General features: G+C 45.9%; 1 protein-coding gene across 4 annotated transcripts in view; it reads right to left on the minus strand.

Moving 5' to 3' along the window:
• APOD (apolipoprotein D) overlaps window positions 1-12,002 on the minus strand; it is an 85,366-nt gene that overhangs the window by 47,057 nt on the left and 26,307 nt on the right. Inside the window, exon 1 of one of the 4 annotated variants that reach the window (XM_024752088.1) lies at window positions 4,550-4,598. The exons of the other annotated variants lie outside the window; for them this stretch is intronic. The gene's annotated coding sequence lies outside the window, so the exon portion shown is untranslated. Of the gene's footprint in view, window positions 1-4,549; window positions 4,599-12,002 lie in introns of those variants that run through there. 4 annotated transcript variants of the gene reach the window in all.

Here is a 12,002-nt window from a genome sequence, read left to right on the forward strand (position 1 = left end):
AAAAAAAAAAAAAAAAAAATCATCACATTGTACACCTTAAAAAATCACATTGTACAACCTAAATATATACAATATTTACTTGTTAATCATACTTCAGTAAAGCTAGAAAAAAATAATAAAAGCAAGTGAGATGATAAAAAAGAAGTGGGTCCACATAAATGTTGTCAATTTATCTTTGACAAATTGAATTGCAAAGGCAATTCAGTGGAGAAAGGATAGTCTTTTCAATAAATGGTGCTGGAATAACTGGACATTCACATGTAAAAAAATGAATCTGGACACAGACGTTACGCTTTTCATAAAAATTAACTCAAAACGGATCATGGATGTAAATGTAAAATGCAAAACTTTAAAACTTTGAGAAGATAACATAGGAGAAAATCTAAGCGATCTTGGGTTTGGCAATGACTTTTTAGGTACAACATGAAAGAGAAATTTGATAAGTCGAACTTCATTAAAATGAAAAACTTCTGCTTTGTGAAAGACACTGTTCAGAGGATGACAAGTCACAGAATGGGAGAAAATATTTCCCCCAAATATACAAAGAATGCTTAACATTCAACAATAAGGAAACAGCCAACCTGATTTTAAAATGGGCTAAAGATTGGGCCAGGGTCATCCAACAGTTCCTGCCTAACCTCTCCACAGGTCCCTGAAAATTAAAGGCCAGTGATCCTAGGAGGGGTGTATTCAGCTCCTAAGTGAGTTTTCTGATAACAAAGCCAGCCCGTCTGCAACTGGAACTATTCTTGGGTCTAAGAAGGATCAGGCAACGGCCCTCTCCGGCCCCCCAACTCCTTGCTGTTGTGGAAAACGCTTCACGTGCGTGGCTAACACATGGTCAGGATGACTACTGCCACCACCCTGAGTCTTAGGACAACCCACCTGGGACCAATTTTTGCATCAGAATTGTGAAGCCAAAAAGATTTATTTCTGACAACGCTCCCAGTGTGTGCTTCACTGTAAAGCAGGCATAATACCATTAGCTACTTCATGGGACTGTTACGAGGCTTAAATGAAATAATACATGTACAACGCTTAGTATAGCACCTGGCACATAGCAAGTACTTAATGAACATTAGTGATTAATACTTCCATTATCAGGGCATGAGACTAGGTTTGGGGGGAGACTGTTGTGTGTCTAGAATTATTACATTATTCTCAGTTAGAAATGGCTGGTCCAGATGGTCCCCTTTGTTTTTGTAAGGAAAGGCTGGGGGAAAATACCCTAACATGAGAGGGGTCTCTGTGTTTCCCCTAAGGCAAATGCCTCTAATCCAGGGGCACATGTATCACCAACCCCAAGGCTCTATCAGTTCCCTTGGGATAGCAGCCTGATCAGTCTGAGAACTAAGAAAGAACAAAGAGACATCCGGGAGAGCCTCTTGCCTCTGAAACAGAGGGACTCAGACACTGGCAGGTGGGATGACAGTCATGCCCTTCCCGCTGGTGAGGAAGAGAAACAATTGTCAGTGACAACCTTCTCCTTGAAAAGATTCATGACAAAAGATAAAGATTTCTGAGGCAGGGAAAAATGATTAGGTTGGAACTAACCATAACCCACCCACAGAGATGCAAATCCTATTTCGAGCAGGCAAGAGGTGGAAACAACAGGAAAGAGAGGTATATTTTTTTCCCTGGCAACTGTATCAAATCTAAGCATTCCCTGCAGGCTTAATTGCCACGTGACCTTCAACTTTATAAACATGTTTTAAAAATAACGACTGTGGGGCTTCCCTGGTGGCGCAGTGGTTGAGAGTCTGCCTGCCAATGCAGGGGACGCGGGTTCGAGCCCTGGTCTGGGAGGATCCCACATGCCGCGGAGCAACTAAGCCCCGTGAGCCATAATTACTGAGCTTGCGCCTCTGGAGCCTGTGCTCTGCAACGAGAGAGCCCGCGATAGTAAGAGGCCCACGCACCGCGATGAAGAGTGGCCCCCGCTTGCCGCAACTAGAGAAAGCCCTCGCACAGAAATGAAGACCCAACACAGCCATAAATAAATAAAAAAAAAAAAATAACGACTGTGGCCAGAATGAGAGTTTTGAAAAGCAGCAGCCAGCAGGTTGTAAGCCTAGGTTAAATCGTTTAAAGAGACTGAAAGTGGCCGGGGACAAGGACGGATAGCCCAGTTCCAAGGAAATGAGGCCTGGTTATCATGCTGATGTCATGCATAGGATCACTTATTTGAATGAATCATTTCATCATCAAATAATCATCTCACACTAACAGATCTTGGAAGAAAATGAAAAATGCAATCAATTGTAATAGAAAGCAAAAGAGAAGAAAGAAAATTTACCCTAGATTCTATCTCCTCCAAATTTAACTCATTTTCTGGGTTCCCCACGTATAATCTTACTCAGTTAAGCTTATGCAGTTAAATGGGTTAAACTCCTTTTTTTCTGGGCAAAGTCCTGAGAAAGGGGTCATTTGGGGGTTATGTTTATTTTGGTGCAGAACTGATTTAGCAGAGTGGTCATGCCTGGTGAATCCTTTCTGGGATCTGTCTGGTTGGATGATGAAGCCAGAAAGCCATGAAGCCCTGGGGCAGGAGCGTGAACAGTGGCTGGAGGGCAGTGCTTGATGGAGCTGACCTTAAACAGGTCTACCACTCAGGGGATTCCCAGAAATGAGTGGGGGTGGTGGGAGATGCTGGCGGGGTGGGCTGAGATCCTCAATCAGGTGGGTGTAGGTGACAGAAAATTAAAATGTGACTTTTATGTTAACATGACCTTCCTTGTAGCCACAGGCTGGAGCTTGGGGACATTTTGGCAATACGTAGAAGAAATCTTACTTATATCCACCAGCAAGGAAAACACATAAAAATCTGAGGGATATTTTGTCTTATTCCCTGACAGTTTAAAGAAAAGTCAAGTCAAAGTCGAGAAGAGTGGAATTAACAGCCTGTTCTCAAGGATTCCCTCCCTTCTGGCACAATCCAGTTTCTCAAGGGTGGTGAAACACATCGAGGAAGGCACTCTCTTGGGGAAAAAAAAATTTTTGGTTCTTGAGAGAGAAACAGAGAAGAAATATGACAACATGTGCTCTTGGTAGACACTCAGAACCGTTTATGAAGGGCTCTTTCTTTAGGAGTTAATTAAAAATAATAATAAACAGATGCCTTTTGATGGTTTTCGTGCTTCAAAATGTTGACTTGTTACATCCAAGGATCCTCCCTGTGTTCCGGAAAAACAATTTCTCCCAAGAGAAGCAGCTTAATTCAGTTCTGCAGTGAGGTTAAGAAGCGGTTGGATTGGAAGAGTACTCCCTAAAGCACCCATCTGCCTTGTGTCCAGGCTTGTGGGAGAGACACATCTAAGTGAATTGCCACACTAAGTGAATCGTCCTCAAGATGCTCACACTCTAGCAAGAGAGAGAGCTAGTGCTCAGCCGGGTGAGTAAATTCACATGTACATTAAACACTGGTTCTGCCACTACACAGACCTTCATTATGTGCCACAAATCAGCATGACTCGTGGCCCCTGAGGATGCCTGGCTTGGATGGTCTGTCGAGGGAGGACCTCTAGGTCACTTTACATGTGGGCAATGGATTGCGCTGTTCCTCCCAACGGGAAGAGGAGGGGCCGCCATGTGCCATATTTGTGGACCTGCCCGGCTCCCTTGGGCTTTATGTGGAAACATCTCCTATCTCTTCTCCAACTGAAGACACCAACGGCTGCACTTCACTTGGGACGCACGGAGCACAGGTGGTGCATAACCACCCCACCTGAGCTCTGCCATATGGTCTGGAGGAAGAATCACTTGGGGTGCTATAGCACTCTACAGTATAGAGGCAGGCAGCTGACCTTTTTGTCCATCCCGAAGCCTCAAGTCGAGGGCTGGTGGATGTTAGTTTGGCACTGCCTCAGGGACTGAGGGACTGCTCACAGGGCCCAGAGGTATGCTTGCTTCTGTTCGTTTTCTGTTTTGGTTTTGTTTTGAGGCCCTTGCCGAGATTAAAGTTTTCCAGCCCAGGCAGTTTTCTTTTCAGCTCTAGTAGCTCTCCAGTGAGAAGAGGCAGCCAGGGCAGTGAGGGAGTGCCGCTTTGGAGTAAGCAGGTGGGAGTTCTAGTCTAGTCCCAGCAAGGTATTTAACCTCCCTGAACCTCAGCTCCCAACTACTCACAGAAACAGCCCTGCCGGCTTCCAGCTAAAAACGGCTGTGACCAGAAAACTAAAGATTGTAGAATTGCCTTTTGCAAGCTACCCTCCCTTTTTACACAGAAAACTAGGTCTCTGGGAAAACCTTGGCCAAGAAGAGCACAAGGGGGAGAGAGCCACACAAGGGGGAGAGAGCACAAGGGGCAAGCCAGGCTGGGGGCCCTCCTGTGAGCCCTGGCACAAGACGGCCTTTATGGGACACCTGGGCCTCCCTTACACAGTGTCCATATCTGCAGAGAATAACAGGCCACTTAAAAGGGTGTGGGTAGCACTTTAAAATTCACACACACACTTTATCTCATGGGCTCTTCAGACTGCACGGGCTTTTGTTGCTCCTGGAAGTTTCATCTCTTGTGCAAAGTATTTCTACCCGGATTTGGTCTTTTCCTCACCTGCTCACACCTCACTGTTCAACCCAGCGCTGCATCTCCTCAGAGCTTCGCGGCTCAGCCTCCTCTTCAGGCCGGAACCACGCCTTCCCACTTGGGACGCGTGACGTCCGGGAACTGGCCCGGAATCGGGGCCACTGGGCCCGCCCACCAACGTGCAAATTTAAGCAGAAGCTGGGCCGTCTCCTTCCGCGTCAACTCGCCTGACGCTGGAGAAAGGCGACCTCTAGTGTTGGTTCTTGGAAGGGACGCAGCGGCTTTCCGCAACCGAGGTGAGGCTCCGGGGGCCAGCCCGGCAGTGAACCGAGAGGGGCTGACTTTAACTGGACTTGTTAGAGAGATGAGGAGGAAGGACAGAGGGGATTCTTGAGCTCCAGGGAGCCCAACCGTGCACATTTGGCCTCTGAGGCCTGCTCATTGTCCAAACACACCTGCCCCTCTTTTGTTAACACCCAAGACTCAGCCCACCCCTCACCCCTGACTCACCTGGCTGAAACAAGCTCACCTGCCTCTGCTACCAGACCAAACTTGGGTCAGCTCACCTGTGCACAGTAAAGCCAACCCACTGACACCTGGTTGTGGTGAAGGAAACTGCAGTGTTTATTGCAGGACACCGAGCATGGAGTCCAGGCTGCTTATGCTTAAAAGCCCCGAACTCCTCAAAAGCTTTTAGGGAAAGGTTTTTAAAGACGGGGTGAGAGAAAAGGGTGGATGATCAGCTCGTGGACATTCTTCTGATTGGTTGTTGGTGAGTAATTGGGAATCAACATCATCAACCTCCTGATTCCAACTGGTCTGGGGTCTACGTGCTTGTGGGCAGCATGCAGTTAACTTCTTCCACCTCGTGGGGGTTTTGGTAGCTGTCAAACAGCTCAAAGGATATGGCTCAGGATATTATCTATAGCCCTCAAGGAGGAACTAACGATCCTTGACTTTGTTTAATAGCTAAACTATTATTATTTTGTCTTGCTTGACTGTTTTCCTTTCTTTCTGCATTTTCTCACTTCTCTGATTAAATTTATTCTTTGGAATTTGGGGAAGGCCTAGGAGGTTAAGGTTTTTTTACAGACAAGAGGCAGGCAGAGGACATGGCGGGGGGGTCTGTTTGTGGAAGACCTGTTCAGTTACACTTCTGTGACTGGAGAAGCAGAAGGTGGAAAAGGCATCAAGCAATGTGTCTGGGTATGAACCAGGGCACCTGGTTGAACGCACCAATCCTCGGGTGGCCTCCATCTATGTCTCCATGGTCCTGCCATGACCAATCAGTCAGTCCTGTCTTCGGCAGGGGTTGTGGTGGGGAGTGTGTGAGCAGGCAAATACTGGGTGGCTTGCCCTTGTGAGGCAGTGGGACTGCCTGGTGACTGTGACTTTTCAGGGCTCCACCAACTTCATCAACACCACCCCATTCTTTGAGATGGAAAATCCACAATCTTCAGTAAAGTGCTACACTGTTCGGCTTAAAGCCCTCCTTCCCCCTTTCCCTTCTAAACAGACGACCTTGCTTAAGACCCTCCTATAAGGAATTGTAGAGGTGCCACCGGCCACAGGATGTGACGCCCATGGGGCTTAGGAGGCAGAGGCTTTAGGAAATGAAGGGTTTGGAGATGCTTGAAGGGAGAAGTGTCCATCCTCAGCACTACGCCCTCTCTCTTCCCAGTCTCGCAAGTATATTTAGAACCTATTAGTTGCTGTTTTTTCTTATGAGTTATAATCTATTTTCATTTTTATGTGACTTTATTGAGTTTAATGAGACCCCAAACTGCCACACTTACAAGGTCAAATTGAGTGTTTTTGGTATATAATTTTTGCCAAGTCTATTTCCAACCATAGGTAGGGTGACCACCCATCCCAGTTTGCCGGAAACAGTCCTGGTTTACATCTGTCACCTGGGCATAATTATTCATGGTGTTCTTTTCACTCTGCAAAGGGCCGCCCTTAGATGGTGAATTACACTGTCACGCTAATCACAGATAATCTATGTAAGAAAACATTTAGGCATTAGGATTTAGAGGATGTGAGACATAATGTTACCAGGAATTTGAGATTTAAATGGTTGTTATAATCTTGGCATAATTAGCTCTAAGCTTTCTGGCAGCTGAAACAGAAGAAAAATATGAAGAGTTAGGAAGTTGATTCTGTCCTGTAAAATGATGCATATTATGTCTTTTGGAGGGACATATTTATCAGGCACTTAATTTTAGGAGGAATTTTTCACATAAATTGTTACATAAGGGACACTGAGTGACATAAGGGACTGTGTCTTCCATGTTCGTTTTTGCAGAATTTTCTATGTGGCCATTTTTAATATTGGTCCTTAAAATTATTGTGCTTCTCCAATTCTCTTTCTCTGTGAAAAATGGGGAGGGAATAAAAATTATTTCACAGGGGTTAACTGAGATAATATGTATGCAAGTGCCAAGTAAACTATAAATATCAAAATACTGTCATTTTCTTTCTTATTACCTTGTTGAAAACCCTCCTTTTATTGATGGGGAAGCCAAGGCCCAGAGAGAGAGAAGTAATGTGGCTACTTAGTGACAAAACAGGGGTTAAGGTTCCTGCTTATCCCTCAGTGCTAATAAAATCTCACAGAGCTGTTCACCAAGACATTCTGAGATTCTGTCAGGCCACCAGTGTGCGCTGGAGGTGGGGTGGGAAGATGAGGCAGAAAGGCTTTGGACAGCAGTGGCCCAGATGGAGATGCTAGAAATGGTGTTTTAAGTCATCATCATAAAGAGATGTTATTAACCGAATTTTCTTCTAGCAAGACAGAAAGCTTCTCATGGCGATTGTTTGAGTCACTCTCAGGTGAAAGAATAAGCCATCTATTTTTTGCAAGTTAAGAAAAAAGTTGCTCCCAGTCTGGTTTCCAGGGGCACAGCCTTTTGGGACTAGTTCCAGCAGAGGGTTTTCCAGCATTATGGCACGACCTTCTTTTCAGCTTCTCCTCCTCCCAGCCAGTAAGTCTCAAAGTGTGGTCCCAGACCGGCAGCATCTCCATCACCCAGAAACATGTTAGATATGCAAGTTCTCAGGCCTCACCCCAGACCCACTGAATCAGAAACTGGGGGTGATTCTGTTGCACACTAAGGGTTGAGATCACTGCTCCAGGCTGTTCTTAGGGCCCTGTCTGGCTTCCTAGAGAGAAGAGAAACAAAATGTGGCAATCCTCCCCCTTGCTGCTCTCCCTACCCCACAGGCAGGCTGTCCTTTCTAAACTCCTAGTAACAATTGGCTTTTCAGGTATGGTCCTCACACTTGCTCAAAAATCAAGTTGCATGGCCTCTGTTTGATGGTTTGCCTAGCCAATACCAGCTCTGGATAATACACACTACCTTTACCAAGCATTTCACGTGTGCCAGATTTGACAGCACTATGATCTGATGGCCCAATTGCATTTTGTTTTAAAGAAAAAACACTTAAGTCTTCCGCCTCTGATATCTATGGCTGATTTCCAGTTGAGATAAATTAAGAAGGATCCCATTTATTTTTTTTTAAAGGTTAATCAGGTCTCCAGGAAGTGAAAGCTATAGCCTTTTACTTTTCACTAGAATGTAGAATTCTGTAGAAACTGCTGTTCCCTTCCAAAAGAGCTTTTCACTTTTCCAAATGGGTCTCAGCAGAAATAGTCTGTCCTAACCTGAAAGAATATTGATTCACTTTTCAAGGCATAATGAGCCTACCAGTTTTACCTGCTCAGCCCACCACTGCAGCAGACCACTCTTATGGGTGTGGACTTTTCTACGAGGAAAGAACCCTCAACCTTCCATGCTGAGGGCTTTTCTTGACTAGATGTAAACTGAAAAGGAACTGAAGAGAATTATGGTTGCATAGATCTCAAATTGCCCTCTGCCATGTAGTTCTTCCTAGTGGAACTTTCTGGACTACTCAAGGCACTCTTCCCCAAGCTTTGTTCTGTAGGCAGCACGCTGCCAGGAGAGTGGAAAATTTTTCTACTTGTGTGGCAGAGGAAAGCTGGAGGCTGGGAGGCTGGGCCTGAGTCCCTGCACTAGTAGGCAGGAGGGTACACCCCAGAGCCGACTTCCGCTCCTTGACCTGAGCAGTCAGCACAACCCCTCTGAGCTCTGGGCAAGCTGCCTTGACCAACAGCAAGGGGGAAAGACTCTTAAGAACAGGTAGTGTAACTGAGCAGGATCCTCTGGGACCTTCCTGGGACAGAACCCCCCACCCCATGTCCTCCGCCTGCCTCTTGTCTGTAGAAAACTTTAGCCTCCTAGGCTTTCCCTGAGTTCCAAAGAGTAAATTTAATTGGAGAAATGAGAAAATACAAAAACAAAGGGAAACAGTCAAGGAAGACAAAATAATAATAGTTTAGCCATTAAACAAAGTCAAGGACCTTTAGTTCCATCTCAAGGGCTATAGCTAATATCCTGAGCCATATCCTTTGAGCTGTTTGACAGCTACCAAAACCCCCATCAGGTGGAAGAAGTTAACCCTATGCTGACCACAAGCATGTAGACCCCAGACTGCTTGGAACCAGAAGGTTGATGATGTTGGCTCTCAATTACCTCACCACCAACCAATCAGAAGAATGTCCATGAGCTGATCATGCACCTCCCAAACCCCCCTTCCTCACCCTGTCTTTAAAAACCTTTCCCTGAAAGCCATGGGGGAGTTCAGGTCTTTTAAGCACTAGCTGTTTGGACTCCCTGCTTGGTGACCTGCAATAAACACTGCAGTTTCCTTCACCACAACCCTTCACTTGTTTCTTCACTAGATTGGCTTCACTGTGCATGGGCGAGCTGACCCAAGTTTGGCTTGGTAATGGGGGAGAGTAACAGATGGAGACAAGTAAACAGAATCAAGAACAGAAGTATCTTTCCTCCAGAACACTGGTTCTCAGCCTTGAGCTGACATTAGAATCACCTTGGGAAGCTTTTAGCATTTCTGACAACCGGGCCATACCCTAGACCAATTAAATTAGAGTCTCTGGGAGTGGTAACCAGGCAACAGCATTTTTTTTAAGGCTCCCTGGGTGGTTCCAATATGCAGCCAGGCTGGAGAGCCATCTTTCTGGCATTCACTTCCTCCGGTAACTGCTGTTTTCCTGCCTTCTCTCAGGGCATGGACCCCTTCTCATTTGTCTTGCTTGTATTTCTTCATTCTTCTGGCCTTGAGGACCATGATGTCGAGTCAGGGACATCTTATGCTAAGTGAAAGTTTAATCTGAATTGCTTTTGCTTGGACCCCTTGTTTCCCTTTGGTTCTTTTATCTTTTTCAAACAGAGTTGAGTCCCAGTAGAAATGATTGGTTTCAAGATTCAGGAATGAGACATAAAGACGGATTTATCATTTGATGTTGGACTTCTGGTCACTTCTGGTTGAGTATGATGAACAAATGAGCCTCTCCATAATGAGACATTGCTTCATGGTAGTAGTTGAAGAAAAGGAGAGCCTCAACAACAGAATAGACTCTTAATGTTTTGCTAGACAAATATACTGAAGTTTTCAAAGGTATGTCACCAGAGACCCTCCGAACAGCCATGTTAAAGTTTGCCAATTTATGACCACACGATCTACCTCTCTCTCTCTCCTGCCGGGCATGATGGGGTCTTATCTCTTCTACAGGTCCTCTCCTCCCTTACTGACTACAAAAACGTTCTTGGAAAGGGTCTTGGGTTGACTTTGTATGCAAAATAAAGCCTGTGATTTTGGACACTTAAGGAACCTGGGTGTGGCGGTCACCAGTTTTTGTCTAACGAACCCTCCCCTCCTTCTTCCTTGCCATGCAGCTCTTCTAAACACTAAAACCTTTTAAAAATTCTGAAACAGGTTCCCATACTCCCTCCCCCACCTCCCGATCCTCCCCAACACACTGATTCGCCATACTTCTGTCAGGATCTGGAGCATCATGGACCATGAGAAAAGGAGAAATACACTACAGATGGTGAACCAAGTAAGCATATGGTATTCTCTGCCCCTCTCCTTTACTCCTCTCTGCTGCCTGGGGATGCCTTGGCTAAGTACCATCCTCAAGCTGTTTTCAATGAAAAAATGCTGTGATATTAGAGAGAGCGACTAAACTTTGAAACTGTTAAATGTCTATTTAACCTTTATGTTACCTCTTCCTAACGTTTTATATCTTTCCATGATAGTTGGGTTTTCTGCTTTCATCCCTAGGCTAGATGGACTTGCTCTGGGAACTCCCCAGGGCAAGGGCCAGGAAGAAAAGCTCTCCTCTTCTCAGAACAGGTGAATTCACGAAGATCCTGGCCTCAGCCCTGTTTCCCCAGAAAAAGGAGCCCGAGGCAAAGCTTGCATGCTAAATCTCTACTGGGGAAAGGTACTGAGTTCCAAGGAAGTAAGAATAAGGGGAAAAGGGAAGTGAGGAGACAATGGAAATACAAGGTAGCTCATTACCAAATGGGCCTCAGCTTCTTCTTTTTTTTCAAAAATTTCTTTATTTATTTTTGACTACGTTGGGTCTTTGTTGCTGCGTATGGGCTTTCTCTAGTTGTGGCAAGCGGGGGCTACTCTTCGTTGCGGTGCGCAAGCCTCTCGTTGTGGAGCACGGGCTCTAGGTGCATGGGCTTCAGTAGTTGTGGAACACGGGCTTACTTGCTCCGCGACATGTGGGATCTTCCCAGACCAGGGCTCGAACCCATGTCCCCTGCATTGGCAGGCAGATTCTTAACCACTGCACCACCAAGGAAGTCCGGGGCCTCAGCTTCTTAAGCAAACACAGCTGGTTGCTTAGGAAACAGTGCTTGATCTAGGGGGCTGGGATATAAGACCGGCTAAGCAAGAGCTGACTTGGGGGCACTTTCTCAGGATGATGGGTTTAACATCCTGGCAAGGACCCCAGGGGATGAGGCAGGCTGTAGGGTGGCTCCTAGAAGCCTGGAGACAGTGATAGCCAACGCTGAGTGCTGTAGTGGACACACCTGAGTCGCCCCAGCAGATGTTAGTGAGGGAATAAAAAGGCTGAGGAAAGTGGGCACCTGGAATGGATATATAATATGAAGGCAGGCAATCCACAAGGGGAGTATGTTCCACGGAGGTTTCTGTTGGAGCAGGAAGGTGGAGGGAAATATAATTTTAATCTCATTTGACTAGTAATTTTTATTTTCTAAATTTTCTAGAATAAAGTGTCATATTAAAGTGAGCAAATCATCAAGAGTTCCTCCCTTGGTGAGTTTTCCCAGAGGCATAGTGCAGCTTCCTCAAGAGAATGGCCCACCTTTAGGAGTTGAGTGTTCCAAAACCAAAGGAATGAAGCTCAGGAACAGTCAGCTCTTTGGAGAGGAGGTGTCATGTGGCAGGAGAGGGGATAGGCCCGACATCAATTCAGCAAACGTTTGTACAGCATCATCTACGTGCCTGTGGTACAGAGATTAATCCAATCTGGTCCCTGAGGTCCAGGAGCTCCCAAATCAATAATCAAGAGCTAGCCATGAAGGACTTCATGCCTGGGTAGAGATCATCTCTTTGGGCC

Source organism: Neophocaena asiaeorientalis, unplaced genomic scaffold, assembly GCF_003031525.2.
Source record: "Neophocaena asiaeorientalis asiaeorientalis breed wild unplaced genomic scaffold, Neophocaena_asiaeorientalis_V1.1 scaffold293, whole genome shotgun sequence".
In the NCBI taxonomy this organism is placed as follows: Eukaryota; Metazoa; Chordata; class Mammalia; order Artiodactyla; family Phocoenidae; genus Neophocaena; species Neophocaena asiaeorientalis.